This window comes from Giraffa tippelskirchi, chromosome 12, assembly GCF_054371585.1.
Source record: "Giraffa tippelskirchi isolate mGirTip1 chromosome 12, T2T-mGirTip1v1.2.pri, whole genome shotgun sequence".
Classification (NCBI taxonomy): Eukaryota; Metazoa; Chordata; class Mammalia; order Artiodactyla; family Giraffidae; genus Giraffa; species Giraffa tippelskirchi.
In genome coordinates, this window is record NC_137286.1 from 58,327,834 (window position 1) to 58,341,510 (window position 13,677).

At 48.0% G+C, this 13,677-nt stretch overlaps 1 protein-coding gene across 2 annotated transcripts in view; it reads right to left on the reverse strand.

Annotated features, from left to right (window-relative positions):
* The window catches only part of IGF1R (insulin like growth factor 1 receptor), a 306,250-nt gene that overhangs the window by 148,090 nt on the left and 144,483 nt on the right, over nucleotides 1-13,677 (reverse strand). The gene's annotated exons all lie outside the window — the stretch shown is intronic.

The following is a 13,677-nucleotide window of genomic DNA, read 5'->3' on the forward strand; positions in this document are numbered from 1 at the left end:
GGTCCTTGGGATACTGGCAACACACAGCGACATTCAGAAGAGAAGATCACCCTGCAAAATAGCATGATAATTCCCCAAAGGGATAGTTCACAGCGCTCCAGAGCTACAGAGGAAGATTGTTTCATTCCGCTAAAGAAACAATAATGTAATAAATACATAAAACAGGCTACTCATCACCTCAGTGCTCATAGCTCCTATCCAACTATTATACATGAGCACTACTTGGTGAACCCATGACCATGAACACAAGTGCATTTCTGAGATCCGTACATTTTTAATTACCTCCAAGTTATTGAATCCAGCTTAAGGGGAGAAAAAGAAGTAGCAGCAGTAGGAAACTATGTTTGCATTGTGTTTCAAGCCAGGTACAATTAAAAAATCATTAGTTCCTGTTGGCCTAAAGTGGAAACAAACAGTTACCAATAGAATGTGACACATTACATTTACTTTTCATTTCAAGCAGCACAACTCCTGTCTGAGAAAATACAAGGAACTATGTGTAAAAAAAAAACTGTAAGGTAAATGGACCAAAAATTCCTGATTTGATGAAGACCATGGACATGAGAAAGAAAAATATAACAGTATAAATAGCAATGACTCAAAATCTAAAATCATTAAAAAGACATCTTTTCCCATTTGGAGTTCAGTCAAGTATGTATTTTATGACTACGCATTTAACACTCTATGGATCGGACGGACAGAATTCTATTACAGAATCTCAACCACAAAACATGTGCAACCTGACACCAACATAAGAGCAATCACAAAAGTCCTCTGAGCTTCATGGAAAATCATTTATAAAAACTCACAGTTATCTACTTTAGCAAGAGACTAAGGTCAGAATTAACAATCCCAGCATACAGGAGAACACACCAAATGCATAAAATAGACACATGCATAGATGTCCAAGGCCATTTAACGAAAAATCAGAGCCCCACAAGGCAACAGATTCTGAAGCCCCAGGTTTCACAATAGTGCCATGGGTTGCCATAAAAATGATCTGTTTTAAAGAAAGCAAACTGCTGTCAATCAACAACAATTAAAAGAAAATTTTAAATACCGTGAGCTCGGAAAAGTGAGCTTTGATTACTTGGGAAATCAACCCAAGCAAAAAACTTATGTTTCAATGAGGCAAGACAAACACAGTGCATACAGATGTCTACATGCACATACGGCTGTGGCTACAATGGGATGCATTCTTTCAATGTGAATTTCCGCACACTGTCTTTCAAGGAGCCAAGTTCAAAGCCTTTGCTCCCCAAAGTTGTTTTTGGCCAAAGTATCTCTGAGATACTTCTTGAATTTGACAGTTTTGGCTCTCTTGACCTCACTGGTGAAATCCTCCACCCGTAAGCCACACAAAACCAAACCCCAAACATTCCTCAGTCCTGCTTTATCTGCCCCCTCCCATCTTCTATTCATCTTTCAGAAAGAAGATGCTACAGCCCCTGCCCCTGCTGACACTTAACCTCTGGGTAGTCCAGGGAGCACTCCCTCAACTAAAACGGTCTTATCACCAGTGGCACAGTCACCTGCTACAACATCTCAATCTCCTACATAAGGAAACACCTGCTTTGGAGATACTTTGCTCCCTCTCCTACAGCAGTCCTCTCCTGCTCCTTCTTTTAATTGTTACAGCAATCCTTCTCCATCCCTTCTCCTTCTTGAAGTCCTGAAATCCTCCAAGGGTCTAGCCTGTGGGCTTAAGTGACCTGCCACTGTCAGCCGTAAGACTCTGAAAGTCATCTTAGAACCTGCCAGGCACACCCTGGGTCAGCTCTGACTTCTTTCTAGTCAGGACCCCCGCCGAACTTCAAAGCCGAAGGCATCGCTGTGCCCAAAGCTGGCCCATGCAGCGGGCCTTTAGTTCAGATCCTCAGGATGCGGACACAGTGACATCATGTTGGCTGCTGCTCAAAAAGAGAGACTGCACAATTAGGACCCAAGACTAGCTATTTACATCAAGTCCTCAATGCCTTCCTTCTCATCCCTTCCTTTGGTGTAACTGCAGTGAAATACTTTCCTTTCAGGGTAAAAACCAAACCAAAACAAAAATCCAACCTGTATCACCCGTGCCTAAAACAGCCCAGGTGTGGCATTCAAGGCTGGGGAGGGGCCGTCCCCATGGTGATGGGACACACCGCACCCACAGCGGAGAGAAATTAGGGCAACCAGCAAAAGTGTCGTGTGAGCTGCAAGCTATGTGACAACGCACTGTCCTCGCTGACCATCCCGCGCACAGAGCGCAAAGCCCAGGCCAACCGGCCGTCCACACCACCGGCAGAGGGAGAGCGGAAAGAGGAGCTGGCAAAAGGAAGCTGACGGGAAGCCTCCACACGGGCGCTGGGCAGGGGCCGTTAGGGTGCCCGCCGATTCCGTTTACACACCTGGCACATCTGGAGAGCTTGTGACTTCAGGCGTCAGGTGTCTTAAAGCATCTGGTTGCCACTAGCAAAGGGGAGGGCAGGGCCCTATTTAAAGCTGGCGCCAGAAACCAGCCTCATGCCTCTATTCTCAGCGTCCACACTGGCGGAGGGCACGCTCACGCTCTACGGCAGCACGACTTCCCAGCAGTCACTCTCCACATCCACAGCCATGAAGCCTCAGAGCAATTCTCTCCCCCCAAACACGCCCAACGGCACCCATCTGGCACTTCCGATTTGGGGAATCATTTTGAGGGTGGTGTGGACGGCCAGTCGGTCTGGGGTTTGCTCTCTGCACATGGGATGGTCAGGGGGAGAGGCCTGATCCAGGCCTAAGGCCCTCTCGGAGGACAGCGGCCCTCTGCCGGGGCTCGGGGGGCACTGTAACCCCGCCACCCCTCTCTGGAGTCTGTTTTGACAGAGGTTCATTTCCGCTGGGACAATGCCTGCCCTCTGGGCTCCGCTCCCAGCGGGAAGCGGGGGCAGGGAGGGGGGCTCACATTGTCACACAGCGTCCAATTCACCAAAACAGTGGCCACCACAACGAGGCTTCCAGGGCCACTGGAGGCAGAAGAGCGGGCCTGGGGGGCGGAACGTGCAGACCCGGGCAGACCCCAGGCAGCAGGTGCCCCAGATCAGCACCCCCTCTCTCTGGCGGCGGGCACAGGAACACTGCCTGCCTCCACGGGGGTGGCTCAGGGACAGAGACATAACCAAGGCCCCCGGGGATGACGGAGCCTTGCCTTCCCTTTGCCAGTTCACTTCCCTTACCATTCCCTCCAACTAAATAAGCAAACACTGAAGAAAAAATTTAAAAAATCAATGCACACACCATGCTTAGTGTCCTAATTTATGGACAGTTGCATGGGGGTTGGGGGGAGAAAAACCTCATTTGAATTGACGAAAAATGAAGTATATCCTTTAAAATACAGCCGGGGCTAGATAGCTGGGCATGAATGAAACACATTACCCAACCAACTGCCTCCGTAACACAAGCCCTCTCTTCCCCCGCCCAGGCCTCATTCATAAAAAGCCGGCTCTGCCTCAGCAGCTGCGGAGCCGGCACCGGGTCTGCCTCTGCATTTTCCAAGACAGAGGGACGGACAACGGAAACAAAGAGAACCCCGCAGACTCCAGCCCCAGGGGCCTGCCCTCTGGGGCTCCTGCACCACCGCTCCTCTCCAGTTCCAGGTCCGTTCTGATCGGCAGAGGGCCTCTGCAGAGCGGCTCGGGGGAGCAGGGCTGAAGCCATGCCCCTCTCCAGGGCATCTTCCCGACCCAGGAATCGAACCGGCATCTTCTGCATTGCAGGTGGGCTCTTTACCAGCTGAGCCACCAGGGAAGCCGGCTCACAGGTCCAGTTGGTGGCATAAAGAAATTCCTTGTCTGCTGAGTCACTCGCCGACTCTCTCACCTCCCTGCTATTTAAAAAATAATCATAAAAAACAAAAATCAAAGGTTCTTACTTGTTGGCAAAATGGGGGCTGCCAGTTTATCTAAAGACTGCCAAATTGGGGTGGCTGCTAAGTCGCGTCAGTCGTGTCCGACTCTGTGCGACCCCATAGACGTCAGCCCAACAGCTTCCCCGTCCCTGGGACTCTCCAGGCAAGAACACTGTGGAGGTGGCAACAAACTTCCAGAAGAGGTGGAGTTTTTAAACTGTCTACTTTCAACTTGATAGCACCACACTCGAACTTTTCACAGCCAGGGCAGAAATCTCTAGGAGGTTATGCACAACTTTAATTCTCCTTTGTACATTTCTACAGAGAACAATGGCTATGCCGCATTCTGGCGGGAGTCCCCCCACGTCCAGCCCTTTTCCAAGCTTCCCCTCTCAGCAAAACTTCTCTCAGGCCCACCTCCTTCCTGCAAAGGAACAAGCCTCCTCACTCAAACACGTCTTCCCTTAGGAAAGTCAGAAATCACCATGATAGATGAGAGGCTATCCATTTTCTTTAGACTTAAAACCCTTCTTCAAAACAAGGGCGAAACACAAAAGCAGGTTCTAATTTAGCAGGAATGGTTTTAATGCAAGAATTAAGTAGGAACAGAGCACAGGAAGGGGGGACAGGGATAAAACCCTTCTTGTTGCCCTAATACCAGAGCTGTCTTCCAGTAAACTGAGATATAAATTCTCCCCAGAGACAAGATGGTCAGCGCTATTAACTAGTCCCCTCTCTGCTCTTGCAAAAAACACAAGCAGGGTTTCAAAAATCTCAGATGACAAGGGGTGCAGGGGAGTCCTTACACTTCCAGAGAATCCTAACTTTAACACTACCATCCCCCTATAGTCCGGCCGTGCTCATCAGGGCTGGGGCCCAGGCGGCCTTGTCCTTACAGCTCCCTGCCAGCCCCCCTGCCCAGATGGGACAGAAGCCCTCAGCGCCCTCCTGAACAGAGCACCCATTTCTACCATGTTCTCTTCCCCGACCGCAGGCCTCCCTTCCCACCCTCACCCAGGGACTGACAGCCGAAGAAATGAGAAAATAACGTGGAGACAACAAATGAATCTTGTGAAATACCTGGTCTGTAATTAAATCACAATAATTCTATAACCTCCTCAAAGGCAGTAACGTCAAGATAACAAAATGAGAGTACAATAAACAAGTCTTATAGAAATTACACCAGCCTTGATAAAGAGATTACCTCAGTGGCTGCCGCCTGGAATCCACAATCTTTTTTTTTTTTTTTTTTAAACTCATCTCAGACCTTCTGACCATCATGTGAGAATTCCCACGTAGAAACATATAGGCCTGTGGTTCTCTGTGGCTTTACAGGTAAGGGGAAGGTACCCATGATCATTCTTGAGGGGCCCATGGAAGGAGGAGGTATATGAGTCACATACAATGGGTTCAGATTTAGGGAGATTTTAATACCTAAATTTTTGGCAATAAGCAGTTCATGATCTGAGCCACAGTCTGCTCCTGATCTTGTTTTTGCTGACTGTATAGAGCTTCTCCATCTTTGGCTGCAAAGAATACAATCAATCTGATTTCGGTGTTGACCATCTGGTGATGTCCACGTGTAGAGTCTTCTCCTGTGTTGTTGGAATAGGGTGTTTGCTATTACCAGTGCATTCTTGCGGCAAAACTCTATTAGCCTTTGCCCTGCTTCATTCTGTACTCCAAGGCCAAATTTGCCTGTTACTCCAGGTGTTTCTTGACTTCCTACTTTTGCATTCCAGTCCCCTATAATGAAAAGGACATCTTTTTGGGGTGTTAGTTCTAGAAGGTCTTGTAGGTCTTCACAGAACCGTTCAACTTCAGCTTCTTCAGCATTACTGGTCGAGGCATAGGCTTGGATTACCGTGATATTGAATGGTTTGCCTTGGAAACGAACAGAGATCATTCTATCATTTTTGAGATTGCATCCAAGTACTGCATTTTGGACTCTTTTGTTGACCATGATGGCTATTCCATTTCTTCTAAGGGATTCTTGCCCACAGTAGTAGATATAATGGTCATCTAAGTTAAATTCACCCATTCCAGTTCATCTTAGTTCGCTGATTCCTAGAACGTTGACGTTCACTCTTGCCATCTCCTGTTTGACCACTTCCAATTTGATCATTCAGGTATGACCTAGATCAAATCCCTTATGAGTATAGAGTGGAAGTGACAAATAGATTTAAGGGACTAGACCTGATAGACAGAGTGCCTGATGAACTATGGACGGAGGTTCGTGACATTGTACAGGAGACAGGGATCAAGAAAATCCCCATGGAAAAGAAATGCAAAAAAGCAAAATGGCTGTCTGAGGACGCCTTACAGATAGCTGGGAAGAGAAGAGAAGCAAAAAGCAAAGGAGAAAAGGAAAGATATTCCCATCTGAATGCAGAGTCCAAAGAATAGCAAGGAGAGATAAGAAAGCCTTCCTCAGCGATCAGTGCAAAGAAATAGAGGAAAACAACAGATTGGGAAAGACTACAGATCTCTTCAAGAAAATTAGAGATACCAAAGGAACATTTCATGCAAAGAAAGGGACAGAAATGGTATGGACCTAACAGAAGCAGAAGATATTAAGAAGAAGTGGCAAGAATACACAGAAGAACTGTACAAAAAAGATCTTCACGACCCAGATAGTCACGATGGTGTGATCACTCACCTAGAGCCAGACATCCTGGAATGTGAAGTCAAGTGGGCCTTAGAAAGCATCACTACGAACAAAGCTAGTGGAGGAGATGGAATTCCAGTTGAGCTATTTCAAATCCTCAAAGGTGATGTTGTGAAAGTGCTGCATTTGATATGCCAGCAAATTTGGAAAGCTCAGCAGTGGCCACAGGACTGGAAAAGGTCAGTTTTCGTTCCAATCCCAAAGAAAGGCAATGCCAAAGAATGCTCAAACTACTGCACAATTGCACTCATCTCACATGCTAGTAAGGTAATGCTCAAAATTCTCCAAGCCAGGCTTCAGCAATACGTGAACCGTGAACTTCCAGATGTTCAAGCTGATTTTAGAAAAGGCAGAGGAACCAGAGATCAAATTGCCAATATCCGCTGGATCATCGAAAAAGCAAGAGAGTTCCAGAAAAACATCTATTTCTGCTTTATTGACTATGCCAAAGCCTTTGACTGTGTGGATCACAATAAACTGTGGAAAATTCTTCAAGAGATGGGCATACCAGACCATCTGACCTGTCTCTTGAGAAACCTGTATGCAGGTCAGGAAGCAACAGTTAGAACTGGACATGGAATAACAGACTGGTTCCAAATAGGAAAAGGAGTACGTCAAGGCTGTGTATTGTCACCCTGCTTATTTAACTTATATGCAGAGTACATCATGAGAAATGCTGGGCTGGAAGAAACACAAGCTGGAATCAAGATTGCCGGGAGAAATATCAATAACCTCAGATATGTGGATGATACCACCCTTATGGCAGAAAGTGAAGAAGAACTAAAGAGCCTCTTGATGAAGGTGAAAGAGGAGAGGGAAAAAGTTGGCTTAAAACTAAGATCATGGCATCTGGTCCCATCACTTCATGGGAAATAGATGGGGAAACAGTGGAAACAGTGTCAGACTTTATTTTTTTGGGCTCCAGAATCACTGCTGATGGTGACTGCAGCCATGAAATTAAAAGTCGCTTACTCCTTGGAAGGAAGGTTATGGCCAACCTAGATAGCATATTTAAAAGCAGAGACATTACTTTGCCAACAAAAGTCCATCTAGTCAAGGCTATGGTTTTTCCAGTGGTCATGTATGGATGTGAGAGCTGGATGGTGAAGAAAGCTGAGCGCCAAAGAATTGATGCTTTTGAGCTGTGGTGTTGGAGAAGACTCTTGAGAGTCCCTTGGACTGCAAGGAGATCCAATCAATCCATCCTAAAAGAGATCAATCCTGGGTGTTCATTGGAAGGTCTGATGTTGAAGCTGAAACTCCAATACTTTGGCCACCTCATGCGAAGGGTTGACTCATTGGAAAAGACCCTAATGCTGGGTAGGATTGGGGGCAGGAGGAGAAGGGGACAACAGAGGATGAGATGGTTGGATGGCATCACCGACTCGATGGACATGGGTTTGAGTAGAATCCGGGAGTTGGTGATGGACAGAGAGGCCTGGTGTGCTGCAATTCATGGGGTTGCAAAGAGTCGGACACGACTGAGCGACTGAACTGAACTGAACTAATACCTAAATTGTCTCTGGCCCCACTCCTAAACAACTGCTAATCATTAAAATGTTTCTTAAGTCCCTTGGGTGTGGGTATAGTTACCCAAAGACATGGCAACTTCCCTAAAGGAACAATAAAATATATCCTACGGTGCACATCATTTAATCAAGCTTCAGTTCAGTTCAGTCGCTCAGTCGTGTCCGACTCTGTGCGACCCCATGGACTGCATCATGCCAGGCCTCCTTGTCCATCACCAACTCCCGAGTTTACTCAAATTCATGTCCATTGGATCGGTGATGCCATCCAACCATCTAATCAAGCTTGATCCGAACTAAATATGTGGTACAGGACAAGACGGCTAAGCTCGCTATCCTTCAGCATCCTCACCTGTAGAACGGGTGTTAACAATGGAGCTGACTCTCACAGGGTAGTCTTAAGACCTGGTACACAGTAAGTGCTCAACAAACGCTAGTTGCTGTTGCTAAGCTGTCACTATGTCATCTCACCCTCCTGTCTAAATTCTCGGCTGACTTTCTAGCACACAGAACAAAACCCTTTTTTTTTTTCGTTCTTCCCAGTGTGATGATCTGCCTGGGCCAGTCCTCTGCCCCTCACTCATGGGCTGCAGCCCCGTGATCTGTCTCTTCTTCCTTCTCTGCCATCGTATAAGCATCCCATATGCATCTGCCCGTCCTGCTGGCCCTCTGGGATTCTCGCAACAACCTCCACCACCATCCTGGTCTAAGGTGCATACCCTCTGCCCTTGATCAGGGCTACTGTCTTCTCCTACTGGCCTCTCTGTTTCTGTCTGGGCCCTAGGGTCCACTGGGAACTCAGAAGCCACAGCTGCTCCTCTGCTCAGAACCCTACCATCGCCTGTCCCAGGCAAAGCCAAGGTCCTCACCATGGCCCCTGGCCCTCCAGCCTCTTGGCTTTCCTGTGCCCCTTCTTTATGTCTCTGCCCAAATGTAGTCTCCCTGGAGACCCCCTCTGAGCGCTCTATGGAAAAGAGTGCCCCGCCCGGAATAGCTCCCAGCCTGCCCTGCTTTAACAAAAGCTCCATGAAGGCCGACCTTCCCGGCGCCCGTGGCTCTAGTCCTATACCGAGAACAGCGCCTGACACCAAGCAGGTGCCCTGAGAGTGTCAGGCGATAATCAGTCCTGCCCCGCCACGCACACACCCTGCGATCACCCCCACCTCGGGAGCTTCCCGCCGGGGGTCCCCTGCCATTGCGTCTGCATATCTCCTCCTGGCTGACTCATGCTCTCAGGGCAAACATCCCCTCCTCGGAGAGCCCAACACCAAGCCCCCCGACCCCACCCCAGAGAGTAACACAGCAGTTACTCATCTGTTCCTGCTCACAGTGCACATCACTGTCGAACATGATGGCTTGACTATGATCTATCTGTGCCACTAGAATGGTTCCATCCAAGCGGGCATCTACTCATCCCTGGGCCCCAAGCGCCTACAGCAGTGCCCCCAAGCACTGGGCCGGGTTTTTGAAGGATGGTGGTGTGCACGCTGACAGTTTTTTACAAGGCAAGTCTGGGAACGGGACAGAAGGGCCTGTTCTTCCCTGCGTCACACACTCTGAAGGTTCTCTTTCAATGCAACACCTCTGTTGCCTGCAGACGCCGGCGTGATTATGGGCTCCATGGTTGCTGGCAGAAGCACTCAAGAGCTGGGGCTTATTTGTGCGCAAAGGAAAACAAACCTAAGTTACTAAATAACAGCTCGACATCTGTCACCACAGGTGAGCAGCTCCACACACAGCCAAGGACCGTCCAAACACCAGGCGTCAGCTCCCCTTCCCCTTGAGCGGGCTTCAGCGTGCTCATCACGGCTGCCCGGAGACAGGCTTAGAAACCAGTGCCAGGACCCCAGCGCCCAGCCCCCTGGCCTCCGGCGCACTCACCACCTGTGCAGCGGGAACAGCGGGTGACCCTCCTAACAAGACCAACTGCCCATCAGGCCGCACGTGGCACTTGAATGGTGCTGCTGTCGTGGCAGCAGGGAAGCCGGGACCACGAAACGGGCCTCTGTGGGTCCCGGGGGAAGAGCCGTGGAGGATGTGGGGGACCCTCTCCGGCACCAGCGCCCCCTACACGAGGTGGCAGCAAGCTTGCTGCCCCCCGAGACCCCGGGCCCCTGGCCTCGAGTGTCAGACGCACTCTCAAAATTCCGACAGGATCCGTGAGCGAGGGTGTTCAAACAAACCCAGTGTGGACGTGCACTCGGCAAACACTGACCGGAGCGGCGGTGACGGGGGCTCGGTCTAGGTGCTTGGGAGAACGGGGGAGAAAAGCAAGATCAGATCCCTGCCCTTGTCAAGTGATGTGGGGCTAAGGGGGATGCAGGGAGAAAGGACCCAAAAGACGTCATTACCCAGTTAAATCATACATTAGAAAAGAAGAAGTGGAGAAACCAGGTTAAAATCACCAATTACTAGTCCTGAGAACTGAGCAGCTCAGACTGTGGATCCGGGGTTCCAAGACATCTGAGGAGCAATGCTGTCTGCCAGACAAACGTGCTCCCAGAGCAATGTAAACTGAAGGACCAAGCTGACCGTGCGGCTCTGGCTCCCTGCACGACTCTCAGTTCAGGGAGGACCCCCGGGCACAGGCCAGAGGTTCAGCAGCATTTGCTGCAGACACGAAATGCTCTGCACCAAGTTCTCATTTCTGCTACATGGCCGGTGACCCTCACGATCTGACTGGAGTTAATCCAGAACTGAGGGAGGGGTGGGCTTTCACAACAGACCCCAAACACCCCCGGGCCCCCCACACACACCCAGGCATCTTTACCTCTTCTCCACCCCCACCTTCCCAGGGGGCACAGGAAAGTCCACCACAAACCAGCCAGCACAGTGCCCAACACGACACCCAGCCCCTGCTGCCCAGGCACCCTGCTGACCACCTCCTCCTGCACCACAGCTGCTCACAGCCCAGCACCACCCACTGGGCTACACGGCGGAGCACAGTCCATCCACGAGAAAGAGACGGTGAGCAGACAAGTGCCGTCCTTCAGGATCGCCAGCATTTCAGATATCCAAAAGGTACACTACAAGCCGCAGTGGTGACCCGGCTAGTTTTTTTGCAGAAGATAATTAAATAGGTGTTTCAACTTACTAGAAAGACACTGTGACCAACACACGGGGTGAACCCCAGATATTTGGCATGTTCCATCCAGAAGCAGTGGTTCTCGGGAAACAGCATTTGTAAAATATGCTCATTAAAGTTAGATCATTTCTTCAAGAAACATAATAATTCTAACATAATTGTGTATTGTTAAATTTTTAACTTACTAATACATGTGGATATGTTTTTAAAGACATAAAATACATGACTATTTAACCAAGCCTAGAGGGCAAAGTTAAAATAACACAGCGTACAGGTTGAAGTGAGCCTTCTTAATGACTCTTTCTTTTCCCACCTTCTTTCATTCCACTTTTTAAAACGTCAGTTAAATAAAAACTCACCTTTTAGCTATTTCCTAGATAATTTACTACTGCTATAAAACATTCAATTCTTTTCCCACTACTTTAGTTAAGGAGCTGAGGGCTAAAATGTTATTAATTTTCACATAATTTAGTGCTTATACATCAGCCGATCCAGATTGTTCCTTAAGCCAACCCACAGTGAGGTTAAGGTCAGGGAAAGATTCATGACTTGTGGTCCGAACTGATAGCAATGCTAAGGTATAAACAATCAGGCCATAGCTTGGAAGAGAGCAGAGAAGGTCACAGATTACACAGTGCTGACGTCCACACAACAAGGTTGAACACTCAGGCCTAAAATGACCAGGGTCAAGAGGCGAGCAATTCTTGCTTCAGGGAGACACTAGGCACATTTTCCAGTTGAGTTCGCGGTGAATCACGGTCACGTGGTACTGCAAGCATTTCCCAAACTACTGCAGAGGAAGCGCTCTGAAATGATTCCATTTTGAAGCCCACGACTACAACCAAATGACAGCAAACATTGGCAGAGCAGTTGTACATAAAAGTGCCTCAGAGGATCTCAGCTAGGAAGTGGAACTTTGCACAGACAGATCAGAACGCCACTTACGTAAAGGAGACGGTTTGTTTACTGATCCTCGAGTCCATTCTGTGAATACAGTGACCGACCGACCCATCCTGGAGAGCCACTCAGCTGTTAACAGAGCGGCTGGGGACACCCAGCCTTCGTCCTCCAGCCCTGCCCCCTGGCTTCTCACATGCACTGCGCTCGCCTGCAGGCCGTACCCTCTACACCCTTCCACGCTCGGGCAAGACCGTCTCAGACACCTGGCATGAAGCCTCTGTCTACTGAAGAGTTCCTCTGAGGGCCATCTCCTAAAGCCCAGAACTGTGGCCATGAATCCCAAACTGTGGAGTCCAGGCTGGTTTCTTTCTTTTTTTTTTGTTTAAAGAAGCCAAGGAAAGTACTCCGTGTGCAATATCTTGTAAACTCACAGCTGTTGAACAACGTCTTTCAGTCATGGAGCTGAAGTCAGAAGAGACGGTGTTTTCACAACAGCATTTCCCTTCTGGACGGGCACGCACAGGACACTTGTCATGGCCATCGCATACGCAACGAGATCAAATCAACTCTCCCCTGTGCACCTTGCGTCCCCTCAGAAACTAAAGTTGTACCCTATAAGTCACCCCTGCTTTGAGCCTTCTTGCAAAAGTGAAGCTATTAAAATCTGAGCAAAAGGGAAAATACACATATTTTAGAACATTCTGCCGTTAAGGGTCACAAAGAGTCAAGGGTGTTCCCTCTTTGAATAGTCTTATCTTCATTGAAATAAAAGGGTCTTCACAGAGAATTTTTCGTTCAGATCTCTGGATATAAATTACAGATTGATGTCAACGCAGTGGAAGAAATTTGAGGAAACGGATGTTTCTTTCATAAAATATTTTATACACCAGAGTATATGTTCTAAGCTATAAATATTTAGCAAGGGACAATATGACATATTTACTAATATTTGTGTCAAAATAAAAACATCTGAACTGGCACTTTAACAGTCTGGCATCTCCTTGTGTTTTAATATAGAGAAGTGTTGGGATGCAGTCTCTTTTTACAGCGAAACATACTGTGACTACTGCTAAGACCAGGAGTAACCTGAGTCCAGGACTTAAAGGGCAGAACTAAGCCCTATTACTACAGTGATAACAGTAACAGGAGCATTTGATTACATGTAAGCTGGCTCTCCCTAAGCTCTGAAACATTAGAAGGCCTCCATTTTCATTACAAATGTTTGAAAATGCTTTTAAAACAGAGTCACTTATTGACAATACAAGGGTTTTTAAAAGTACTTGTGTTTCTTTCCTAAAAGAGAGACTTTTGCTTTTTTTGCTGTTTGTTCATTTCCACATCTGTTAGCAACTGACAACTGGATCTATTGAACGATTGTTTATTCTTTTTGACAACGAAACTTCATATAAAATTGGAATGGAATTTTACGATCAAGTGCAAGAGAATTTGGAGCAACTTCACAGACCCCAGAGGTTCTCGTTGTCGTGGCCCAGGGGAACAGGCCAGCCTTTGTATTGGTATAGAACAGACAGGCCTGGAGCTTTCCAGGAGGGGGAAGAAAAAATCAATACAGTAATATACAATGGCAGACAAAGCTACATGTGTTCACAGAGTTTTAGCACATAGAAATATC